The 12,182-nt window shown below is 36.0% G+C and overlaps 1 pseudogene; it reads left to right on the top strand.

Annotated features, from left to right (window-relative positions):
* The first annotated feature begins 1,217 nt into the window (after positions 1 to 1,217).
* LOC149560337 (uncharacterized) lies at positions 1,218 to 11,906 on the top strand (annotated as a pseudogene).
* Positions 11,907 to 12,182: the final 276 nt, after the last annotated feature.

The following is a 12,182-nucleotide window of genomic DNA, read 5'->3' as shown; positions in this document are numbered from 1 at the left end:
TGAGTGTGGCACAACTACTCAATAATGGATTCAAAGTGAAATTCATGCATGGAAAAGCAAGACTATTGGATGACAAAGGAAATCTGATTGGATTAGGCATACAAACAAAAGGTAACTTGTTCTATCTTGAACTTGGTGAATGTTCATGCTTTATTGCTCAAGTTGAAGAAAGTTGGTTATGGCACATAAGGTTATGTTATGTGAACTTTGATAACCTAGTGAAAATAAGAAAATTCAAAAAAGCAAGAGGTATTCCTAGTATAAAGAAACATGAGGTTGGTCTATGCAAAAATTGTCAAATTGGTAAGATGGGAAAAACTAGATTTAAAAGTAAGAACTATCAGTCTGAGAAAATTTTGAAAATTGTGCATACTGATTTGTGTGGACCTATTGGAATTGAAAGCTATACTAGAGAAAAGTTCTTTATTCTTTTTGTTGATGATTACTCTAGAATGATGACTGTCATGTATCTAAGAGAGAAATTAGAAGCATTTGAGAAGTTCAAATAGTATTTGGCCAAAGTAGAGAAGGAAACAGGGAAAATATTAAATGTTTGAGGTCAGACAGAGGTGGTGAATTCATCTCCCATGAGTTCAATAACTTTTTCATTGAAAAGGGAATCAAAAGATAGGTATCAACACCTAGACCCCTATAGCAAAATGGAATAGCAAAAAGAAGGAACAAATCTATCATGGACTGTGCAAGAACTTCAAAAGAACATTGCTATCAAATACTGGAAGGAAGCTATCAACATTGTAGTTCATACCTTGAACTGAGTATAGCTGAAGAAGGACTCATTCAAAACCCCCTATGAGTTATGGTATGACTATAAACCTAATGTAAGTTACCTAAAGGTATTTGGAAGCAAATGTTACATTTTGAAAGAATCTAGAAAAGGTAAATTTGATGTGAAAGGTGATGAAGGAATATTTTTGGGATATTCTTACAAGAGTAAAGCATATAGATGTTTGAATTTGTCTACTCACAAAGTCATATAAAGTGCACATGTGAAAGTTGATGAGTTTGCAGAAAGGACTGAAGAAGAAAGCAAAAAGGAACTAGAAGATTACAAGATATTTTTTTTCATTGAACTTCATATAGTGCCAGATACATCTGTCAATCAGGAATCTTCTACTCTCAAGTCTTTAGTAACCGAGTTGCAGGAAGTTCAAATCGAGCTATAGGAACCTGAGTCACATTCAGATGCTATCGAGCTAATGCCTACCAAGTTTGAAGGACTCGAGCAGCAGATAGAACAACTAGAACCTGAAGTTGAAGTGCAAGAGGATGAAAATGCAATTCGTTCAAAATGCAAGGAATCTGTTTTAGCCAAGTATGTCAGGAGACATCATGCACCAGACAAATTATTGGAGATAAATTTGAAGGTACTATGACAAGAAGTAAGCTAAAAGGTACTTGTTTACTTGCTGATTTTAAACTTAGAAATGTCAAAGATGCATTAGCAAATGAAAGTTGGATTGAGGCTATGAATGAAGAGATAGATAAAATAGAGAAAAACAAAACCTAGACTCTTGTACCCAGGCCTAAAGATAAAAATGTGATTGGAACTAAGTGGGTATTCAGAAATAAGTTAAATGAAGATGGTAAGGTGTCAAGGAACAAAGCTAGACTGGTATGTAAAGGATACTCTCAAGAAGAAGGAATAGACTATGGAGAGACTTTTGCTCTTGTTGCAAGATTGGAAGGTGTTAGAACCCTACTTGCATATGCTACATACAAAGGATTTAAGGTATATCAGATGGATGTCAAATCAACATTTCTCAATGTTATACTGGACGAAGAAGTCTGCATTGAGTAGCTTGAAAGTTTTTTTGATCTAGACAAGAAGGACATGGTTTGCGAATTACACAAAGCATTGTATGGTCTGAAACAAGCCCCTAGAGCATAGTGTGAAAGATTGCATAATTATCTTATTCAGATTGGTTTTCAAAGAACTAATGATAATAGAAGGTTGTATATCAAAGAAGGACCAGATAACAAGATTGTTTTGGCAGAAATATTTGTGGATGCCACTTTGTTCATAGGAAATGATGATCTTTGCAAAGATTTTTTAGAGCAAATAAACAAGGAATTTGAGATGTCTATGTTTGGTGAGATCAAATTCTTTGTTGGTCTTCAAATTCAACAAAGTAAGAATGGCATCTACATTACTTAGTCAAAATACATCAAGGAGATACTGAAAAAGTTTGGTATGGAGGATTGCAAACCAGTTGGGACTCCTATGTGCACTGGTCTAAAGCTTACCAAGGATGATGAATCAAAAGAGGTAGATCAGACATTATATAGATCAATGATTGGAAAGTTGTAGTATGTAGTTCATACAAGGACAGATATTACTCTTGCAGTTAGTATTGTAGCAAGATTTTTAGCAAAACCAAGAGAGAATCACATGATGACAATCAAAATGATCATGAGATACTTGAAAGGAACTGAAGATTATGGATTATGGAACAAATTTGGAGGTAATCTGGATTTGAAAGTGTTTACTAATGCATATTGGGCAAGAAACATTGATGACATAAAAAGTACAAGTGGAGGTGCATTCTTTCTTGGAAAGAGGTTGGTTTCTTGGACAAGTAAAAAGAAAAATTGTACATCCTAATCCACAACAAAAGCAAAGTATGTTGCAGCAACAGTAAATTGTTCTAGTATTGTTTGGTTCAAACAATTATTGGAAGGCATGAAGGAGGAAATCAAAGAAATTGTTGCTTTGTTTTGTGACAATACAAGTGCAATCAACATATCTAAGAATCCAGTATGCATTCAAAAACCAAGCACATTGCAATAAAGTATCACTTTGTTAGAGAATTGGTGCAAGATAAGGAGATCATATTAGAATTTGTCCATACAAAGGAACAAATTGCTAAAATATTCACCAAGCATTTACCTAAGGATGCATTCTTGTATCTAAGAGGTAAGTTAGGGGTCATTCCCCTATTTGAAGCTCACTAAAATAAAGTTTTAGTGATGCATCAACAGGTATCAAGTTGAAGATCTATCAATTGATGTAGTATAATCCTAAGAACATTGCATATGAATCAGTACTCAAGGTACATTGCTACTCATTTGGTTTGTATTGTCTTTGGCATGTGTTGTCAAAGAGGGAGAGTATGCTATCATAAGCTTTCTAAAATTTGAAGCTATGTAATTCCTTCACAGAGGGAGATTACTGTATTTGTGAAGTTTGTGGAATAAAATCTAAGAGGGAGAAATGTTCTGTCAAAATAAGACTTGTTCTCAATTTTTTTTTCTATGACATGTTGTGTTTCTATCAATGCCAAAGAGGGAGATTGTTGAATACAATTGTTCAATTATGTGTTGTCTTTGATGTTACACAAATGTCATATCAGTTATCAGATAGAGTCTACTGAGCTTAGTTGGTCAACAAAGCAAAAGATAGAGTCTACTGAGCTCAAATGGTCAACAAAGTGAATTACAGAGTCTACCGAGCATTTTTGGTAGTTACATTGTGGAGACAGTTTCTACTGAGCTCACTCAGGCAATGAAGGATTTTATGGCAGAAATTAGCTTCTACCGAGTTCACAAGGTCAGCGAAGGAAAGTTAGTGTTTACCAAGTTCACTCAGTCTCCAAAGGATTTTGCAGAGTTCGCAATGTTTATCGAGCTTCATTTGGTTAACACTAGAAATCATTTCTGGAGTAGTGTTTACCGAGCAAGGTCGGCCAATGAAGGATTTCATTATTTTGGGAAGTAAAGTTTAATTATTTCATGCAATGTTTGTAGCTGATTGATGTAATGATTATTGGTAAATCGTAACTTATAAATGAGCCGATTGGACAATTTGTATGGTATAAATAAAAGGTCTAGTTGTGAAATCTAAATTGTAATGAGTGAGCATGCAAGTGATTTGATTGTGTGAAGAGGAAGTGTTAGCAAATTTTGAAGAAGGATCAGATATCCCCGAGGAGTAGCAAAGTTGTATTCAATTAGAGAGGATCCAGTGAAGTAAAACAGAGATTAGTAACAACAAAGATCAGTTGCATCTCATTTAGGTCACTTATTATTACTTTTTCACCATTGTAGTAGTAATTCCTAAATCTTTTAATAGATTTGGTTTAATAGCCATTTTTGTAAACCCTCTAACAAGGTGGATAGTTCTATTGAATTGTTCTAAAAGTCCTCTAGCAAAGCCACTCCTAGTAGGGTGATGAAATCCTCTAACAAGGTCACACCTAACAGTGTTTTTTGTAACCTTTAACAAGGTTGGCTCCTAACAGGGCTCACTTTAGAAGAGTACTGGGATGGGTGACCTCTCGGGAAGTCTTGATGCTTCACCCCTGTGAGCATCACCTAGATCCAATGAGTGCTAAGTGTTCCATTTATTCTCATGAGAGATGGATTCATGTTGAATCACTACTCATGAAACATGGGTCAATGAGTTTGACTCAAAAATCACACAGTTAAATCCTAATAGCAATATCACAATTGGTAGCTAGTTACTTGGTGGTTTTTCCCATATTGGGTTTCCACGTTAAATCTGGTGTCTCTTGTGTTGATGTTATTTCTTTTATGTATGCATGTTAAATCTTCATGAATGCTTAATAAATTAACAAACATCTACCAAGTTACAAAATTTTTGTGTGGCTACCGAGTGACAATAGTAACTAAGTTTTAAGACATCTAAGGGATCTATATTTTTTTTTTGTTATAACTGATTCACCCCCCCCTTCAGCTACTCCATCTAAATTTCCAACAGTTAGAAGTCAATGGAATACATTCAATACATATGAGTCCTAAGTAGGAGACTTTGAATCCCTGTTAGGAGTTGTGGAAGATAAAATGACCCACTGTCCAAACAACTTCAAGGAAAGGCCATCAAACTCATTTCCTAGCTAGCCTTATTATTATCCTTCATAGAATAATACAAGTATACAACTATCCACATCAACTTCTTTTCCAAATACAATCTCTTTGTTCGTTCACCATGCCTCAACCAAACCAAACACTTCTCTGATCAAAAGATATTCAACATCAGGTTCACTGGATCTCACATACAAGTTCACATACTCACATTGCATAAATACTTCACTAAATCACATTCTTCCTTGAGAAAAACATCTTTCCTTTATACCAAGTCCTAAGATAAATTATTAAGTTGGCCTTGAGGCTTTCTCAATTTACAATAGTAATATAGGACCATCTTAATATATTACATTTACACGTTACTTTACATCTTTACATTTCTCATAATCACAAACAATTGTCATCTCATAGTCTTCATAACTCTTCACTCGATGCTTATCAAGATGTGTGCATTTTACCACTGCATCTTCATCATCTCTTCTACTATTTCCCAAGTCTGCATAACTAGATTCTATCTCTATTAGGAGATATAATCTAAACATCAGTAACTCAAGACATGAACTCTGTCTGAATATTGTCTTCAATAAATCTTGAATAACTCTACATTGTCTTCATATTTATGTATGTACGCTTAACCATAACATCTCAACATCTATAGTATATCCTCAAGTTTGCATAAGCTCCACTTCATTCCTAGATCCTTGCAAAACCAAACTATGTTTGTTTCTCTATCAGTCTCACATAGTAACCAATATGTTGACATCAATGACAAACATTGTCATGAATGGAACACATAACCATTGTGTTATGCCTTCAACAATGCTAGGATACTCCCCTATAGGAATATCATTAGCAGTCATGCTAAAATTATCCCCCTTTGGTATTTATGGTAATATAGATGAAAAACATCTATGTTTCATGAATACCAAATACATCTCTACTGTAAATGCTCCCCCATTCATGTTGTCCATGAATGTCCATTCTACTGTAACAATCATGCATAAGGAAGGTGTTAATCTCCCCTATACATCAATATCTTTTCAAATCCTTTTCATTAATCAAATCTCTCTCTTACAAGAACATCTCCCTCCCCTATTTCATGTGTTATTCTCCCCATAAGATATATGTAAATATTCATATTAAAGGATGTTTTTCATGTATTACTTTCCCCCATTGACATCAATGACAAAGGAATCATTACATCAATATATTATATAAGATCTTCAATAAGCTCAAGTGTCTAGAGACATTTTTAAATACTAGCTACCAAGAGTCCTTTATATCTCAGTTCAAACACAAACACTCTCCCATAAAGGAAGCATCAAGTATCCAATCTAGATAAAAATTACTACTTTTTTACCACTAGATTGATGCAATCTATGTATCAACTATAGGAGTTGATGAAATCCAACTCTGAAGATGCCCAGGATCACTTGCATGCAAATAACTTGTCAAAGGGAAGCCAAGGAAGGAAGAGCATGGAGCTAGGAAAAAACCCTAAATGGACATGAGAGAGAACAAGATATGCAAACACAAGAAATTATGTATTTACAATATGCAAGAAGTGATGATGAAAATACAATTAGGGAGCTCGAATATAAAGAGCTCAAGGAATCTCCTAGAAGATGTTAGGAGATAAGTGTGACAACTAAGCATACATGCACATGAGGTGGAAAGTCCTTGAACAGAGTGAGAGGATAAGTATGACTTAGGAGAGAAAAAACTCCCATATTGTCAACAACTTATAACAAACTCTTAGACTATAATTAATAAATGAAATGCATTTACCTAAGTAAGCTTAAGTAAATAGAATAAATAATTAGTAAATTAATTATTTACTCTAACACCCCCCCTTAAGTGCAACTTAAGAAAATGCCTTAAGCTCACAAAACTAATATGAAATGCAGAATGGGTCCCAGCAATGAGGCCATGTTAGGTACTCATGTATAATGCAAAGAGATGCAACCTCTATAAATAGGGAAAGAGAGAAAACCATGTGGGAAAAACCCTCTCCCAAAAAGAGGTAAGAACCTAGTGAAGAACTAAAGAAGCCTCCAACTAGGGGAATGTCCCCTAAAACATGAACAAAGAGTAATCATGAAGAGCATCACTAAAGCATGAAGAAGCCGCAAATCTACCATCAGAAAGAAAATTGATGATCTAAAGAACATCCAAGGAAGAAGAAGGCAGGAACTGAGCATGTCTATATGGTAGATGATCCATCTCATTGAAATGCATAGGTAGCTAGCCACTGCAATTGGCTCGTATATAGGATCAACCACTGAATACATAGTTTACACTATCGAACCATCGAACCATGGATGCATTAGAACAACATCATAACCTCTGATACCATGTAGGAGTTGATGAAATCCAACTCCGAAGATGCCTAGGATCACTTGTATGCAAATAACCTATCAAAGGGAAGCCAAGGAAGGAAGAGCATGGAGCTAGAAAAAAACCCTAAACGAACATGAGAGAGAACAAGATATGCAAACACAAGAAATTATGTATTTACAATATGCAAGAAGTGATGATGAAAATACAATGAGGGAGCTCAAATATAAAGAGCTCAAGGAATCTCCTAGAAGAAGCTAGAAGACATTAGGAGATAAGTGTGACAACTAAGCATACATCCACATGAGGTGGAAAGTCCTCAAACAAGGTGAGAGGAGAAGTATGACTTAGGAGAGAACAAACTCCCATATTGTTAACAACTTATAACAAATTATTAGACTACAACTAATAAATGAAATGCATTTACCTAAGTAAGCTTAATTAAATAGAATAAATAATTAGTAAATTAATTATTTACTCTAACACCCCCCCTTAAGTGCAACTTAGGGAAATGCCTTAAGCTCACAAAACTAAGACGAAATGCAGAATGGGTCTCGGCAACGAGACTATGTTAGGTACCCATGTACAATGCAAAGAGATGGAACCTCTATAAATGGGGAAAGAGAGAAAACCACGTGGGAAAAACCCTCTCCCCAAAAAAGGTAAGAACCTAGTGAAGAACTAAAGAAGCCTCCAACTAGGGGAATGACTCCTAAAACAAGAACAAAGAGTGATCATGAAGAGCATCACTAAAACATGAAGAAGCCACAAATCTACCATCAGAAAGAAAACTACTGATCTAAAGAACCTCCAAGGAAGAAGAACGCACAAACTGAGTGTGTTTATATGGTAGATGATCCATCTCACCAAAATGCATAGGTAGCTAGCCACTACAATTGCCTCGTATATAGGATCAACCACTGAATACATAGTTCACACTATCGAACCATCAAACCATGGATGCATTAGAACAACATCATAACCCCCCTTTAATTCAGATGGGGTGAGATGATAGGCAACTGAGAAGGTGGGCCAAAAATTTCCTGTAGACAAACTAAGAACAATGAGAGAGGAAGAGGTACAAACATGTATAAAGACACGGTCACAACAATGCTGCATGTGGCTAATGTCATGGAAGCAAGACTCATTTGACAAAGGGAGAAGGCCTAAAATAGAAAACAACTATCCCCCCATGGTGCTTTATAAAAATAGTGCAAGTACAACTGACTCAAAAATAACGTTCATGACCTCTGGAATGCAAGAGTGGCACTTTATCTTAGTGCGATACATAAAAGTGCTTACAAATGATAGTTACAATGATCAAAATTAAAAACAAGCTACAACAAAATAAAGGACAACCCAAAACAAAGGATCCCATACCAAGAAAATGATCCTCAGACCTAAAACACCCAAGATATCCACCATGGACCAAAAATGCCAAAATAATGATAGAAAGAGCATGGGGTAGAATCTAAATGAAATAATAATATTTTTGAAAAGTACACAAAACCAGCTTTCCAGAAATATAACATTTTCAAAAAATAGAAATGGGACGCAAAAGAATAGCTTGCCGGAGTAAAAAATAGGACTTTAGAATTTGACTGCAAAAAAAGTATAAAACTACATCAAAACCTAAAAATACCTATACCAATGTCTCCATCTTAGAACTAGCTTTTTAGTGCTTCTTTTGGATCAGAAAAATACTTTCGTATGCTCAAGTTATGGCCAAAAAATTGCAAGTAGGTTAAAAAATGACCTTGGAGATGTGCAAGAGGTGGATGATGCAGTACTAATTTCATGCTGACGTAGCATTTCACCTAATTAAAATTGATGGCCTACCAGTCATCACAACAAAAAGAGCAGGCTAATGTGGCAGGGTCCACGTGGCAAAGTGCCATGCGGTACCCTTTCCATGTGTCACGTGTAGACTACAACTAAGTTGAAAAAAATTCCACGTGGGCTAGCTGACTGGGTAGGGGCCCTCGACGTGAGCAATCAAATGTGCCATGGGTCTGCTAATGGTGACTCCATGTTGGCTGAGTAGATGGGTAGAGCGACAGGGATCAGGAGCAGAGCGTTGGTGGCAGATCATGGCGGAGCAACATGAGAAGTGGTGTAGTCTGGAGGCATCGTTAAAAGGAGCAGTGTGCAGGTTGTGGAGGAGGCCAGGTGCTATAGGGGCGGCACAACTAATCTATGGCAGGGCATGGGTGGCCGCTAGGTGGTGCAGTGGTGACCGCATGATGGTGCACATGTTTAGATTTTTTTGATGCTGAAATCACTTGTACAGTTGTATGAAACCTCTTGCAACTAAATTTTTTTGCTCCTGGAGCCCTGTCTCCAAAATTGACAAATTTTATATGGATCCTATCTAAAAAAATTCCTTCCAGATCCAATGGTAGCATCCATTTGGGCCCACTATGCTACAAAAATTTTTTCTACCCCTGATTTGAAGAAAAATGCACAAACAAACTAGGGTTTGTGTCTTTGAATCATGACTTCAAAAAATATTCAATGAAGCAGCAACAGGAAGGCTCTGATACCATGTAGGAGTTGATGAAATCCAACTCTGAAGATGCCTAGGATCACCTGCATGCAAATAACCTATCAAACCAAAGCCAAGGAAGGAAGAGCATGGAGCTAGGGAAAAATTCTAAATGGACATGAGAGAGAACAAGATATGCAAACACAAGAAATTATGTATTTACAATATGCAAGAAGTGATAATGAAAATACAATGATGGAGCTCAAATATAAAGAGCTTAAGGAATCTCTTAGAAGAAGCTAGAAGATATTAGGAGATATGTGTGACAACTAAGCATACATCCACATGAGGTGGAAAGTCCTCGAAGAAGGTGAGAGGATAAGTATGACTTAAGAGAGAACATACTACAATCCCAAGAAATACTTCATCTCACCAATCATACTCATCTCAAATTCTTTTTTCATTTTTACTGCAAATACTTCACTTGCTTCATCATCATCTCCATAGATTATGTCATCCACAAACACTACAACAATTAATAAGCTATTGTCAATCTCCTTCAAATACAAATTACTATTTGTACTACCTTTAGCAAATCCCAATTTTGAAAAATAGTTATCCAATCTCACATACCAAGCTCTAGGTGCTTTTTTTAATCCATATAATGCTTTCTTCAACTTACAAACTATATCCCCTTCCTTAATCAAAGGAAAAACTTCAGGCTGATCAATATATACTTCTTCTAGTTCATCATTAAGAAATGTTGATTTGACATCCATCTTATACATTTTGAATTTCTTGTTAGTTGCATATGCCAAAAATGTTGGAAGCATGAATGATGATGATACTTCTATGGGGGAGTATTATAGAAACATGATTAGATCATTATCATGATGATATGTTACATTCATGACTGTGTTTGTCATTGATATCAATATAGTAGTTTTCTGTGGTATCTGATAGAAGAACAATGAAAACACTAGTACATTTGACCCCATTTTTAGACCAAAATTTTCGACCATCTATTAAAATGGGGTCAAATTGGTTGGAATAGGCAAGGAAAAATATCTTCTTTTTTTTCAAAATTTTGATAGCATGGGCATAACATGTTAAAATAAAAAAGGTTTATTGTTATGAGCACGTGAGGGAGCTACAAACATTTCATTTGGAGCGCAGGAGCTACATAGGGAAAGAAGAGAGGAGTGAGTCAAAGAATATTTTAAAGCATTTGGAGATGTTGTGGAAGTAGTGATTATGAAGGAAAAAATAACAGGGCGAGCTCAAGGTTTTGGCTTTGTGGTTTTTGCAGATCCATCTGTTGCAGATAGGGTTGTGTTGGAAAAACACATGATCGATGGCTGAATGGTAAGATCACAATACTCAGAGACCTTGAGGATTTGGCTTCATCACTTATGACTTGGAAGATGCTATGGAGGTTGTTGTGCAAAAGCCCTTTCATGAGTTCAATGGAAAGATGATAGAGGTCAAGCTGTCGATCCCCAAGGAACAATCTACTAGGAATGCTAGGTATACTTTAGGAGGAGGTCGAGGAGGGAATTTTGGATATGGCTTCAATTCGAGTGTGGAAAGACCCTATGGGCCTATAATGAATACTAAGCATGTTGTTTCTCTAGGAGGTAGAGGCGAGTTCAGTTCATATGGACCTACTGCAAGTGGATTCAATGCACCTGGGGTTGACTATGGAAATGGTGTAGGATATGGATCTACAATGAATGGAGGCAACTATGAAAATTCTTCTTTTCAAACCAACCCAACCTATTCTACCAACACAGTTGGCACTTATGGAGTAGCTCCCACTAGCTATGGCAATCCAGCAACTCAAGCTTATAACAACAATCTAGCTCCAGTAAGAAATATGTGGGGTAATGGAACCATACAATATGTTGGAGGAAATGGGAGCATAAGTGGTTATGGTGGAGGTGCAACATCGAGCTTAGGTCAAGGTAGTAATAACCACAAAAATGTAAGTGTTGCTGGGTATGCAAGTGGCTATGGCTCAAGTGTCGGTGCTTATCCAACACAAAATAGTGGGTATGGAATTGAAGTGGCAACATATAGCTCAACAATAGGGGCCTATGGAGGTACATACACTGATATTTACAACAACTCTACTTATGGAGACTTAGCTTGGAGATCAAAACCATTTGATCCTATTGGAGCACATTCAGTAGGCTATGGGCTAAGCACAGTCAGGATGGGTTGCATAAATAAACCCTGACAACATACATTTAGGCTATTGAGATAAACCTGCCGATGGATATAGAGGTGAGACAATCAATATGATTCAGAAATATTTTCTATTTTCTTTTGCAGTGTTATTTTTTAGAGGCAAGTTTATTTTTAGGTCTTTTTCATGGACCAATTAGGATTAGTCTCAACTTCATGCTTATTCATACTTTTTTTCAATTTTTTTTTGTTGTTTTCTTGAGGAAAAAGTGTTAAAAATTTCATGAAAATCTATTATATTTTTCAATTTTTAAAATTTGATTAACAA

The sequence above is a fragment of the Cupressus sempervirens genome, chromosome 4, assembly GCF_028749045.1.
Source record: "Cupressus sempervirens isolate cs-2001-9-10 chromosome 4, ASM2874904v1, whole genome shotgun sequence".
Lineage (NCBI taxonomy): Eukaryota > Viridiplantae > Streptophyta > Pinopsida > Cupressales > Cupressaceae > Cupressus > Cupressus sempervirens.
The sequence above is the reverse complement of the archived record's forward strand: the minus strand, read 5'-3'. Positions and strand labels throughout refer to the sequence as shown.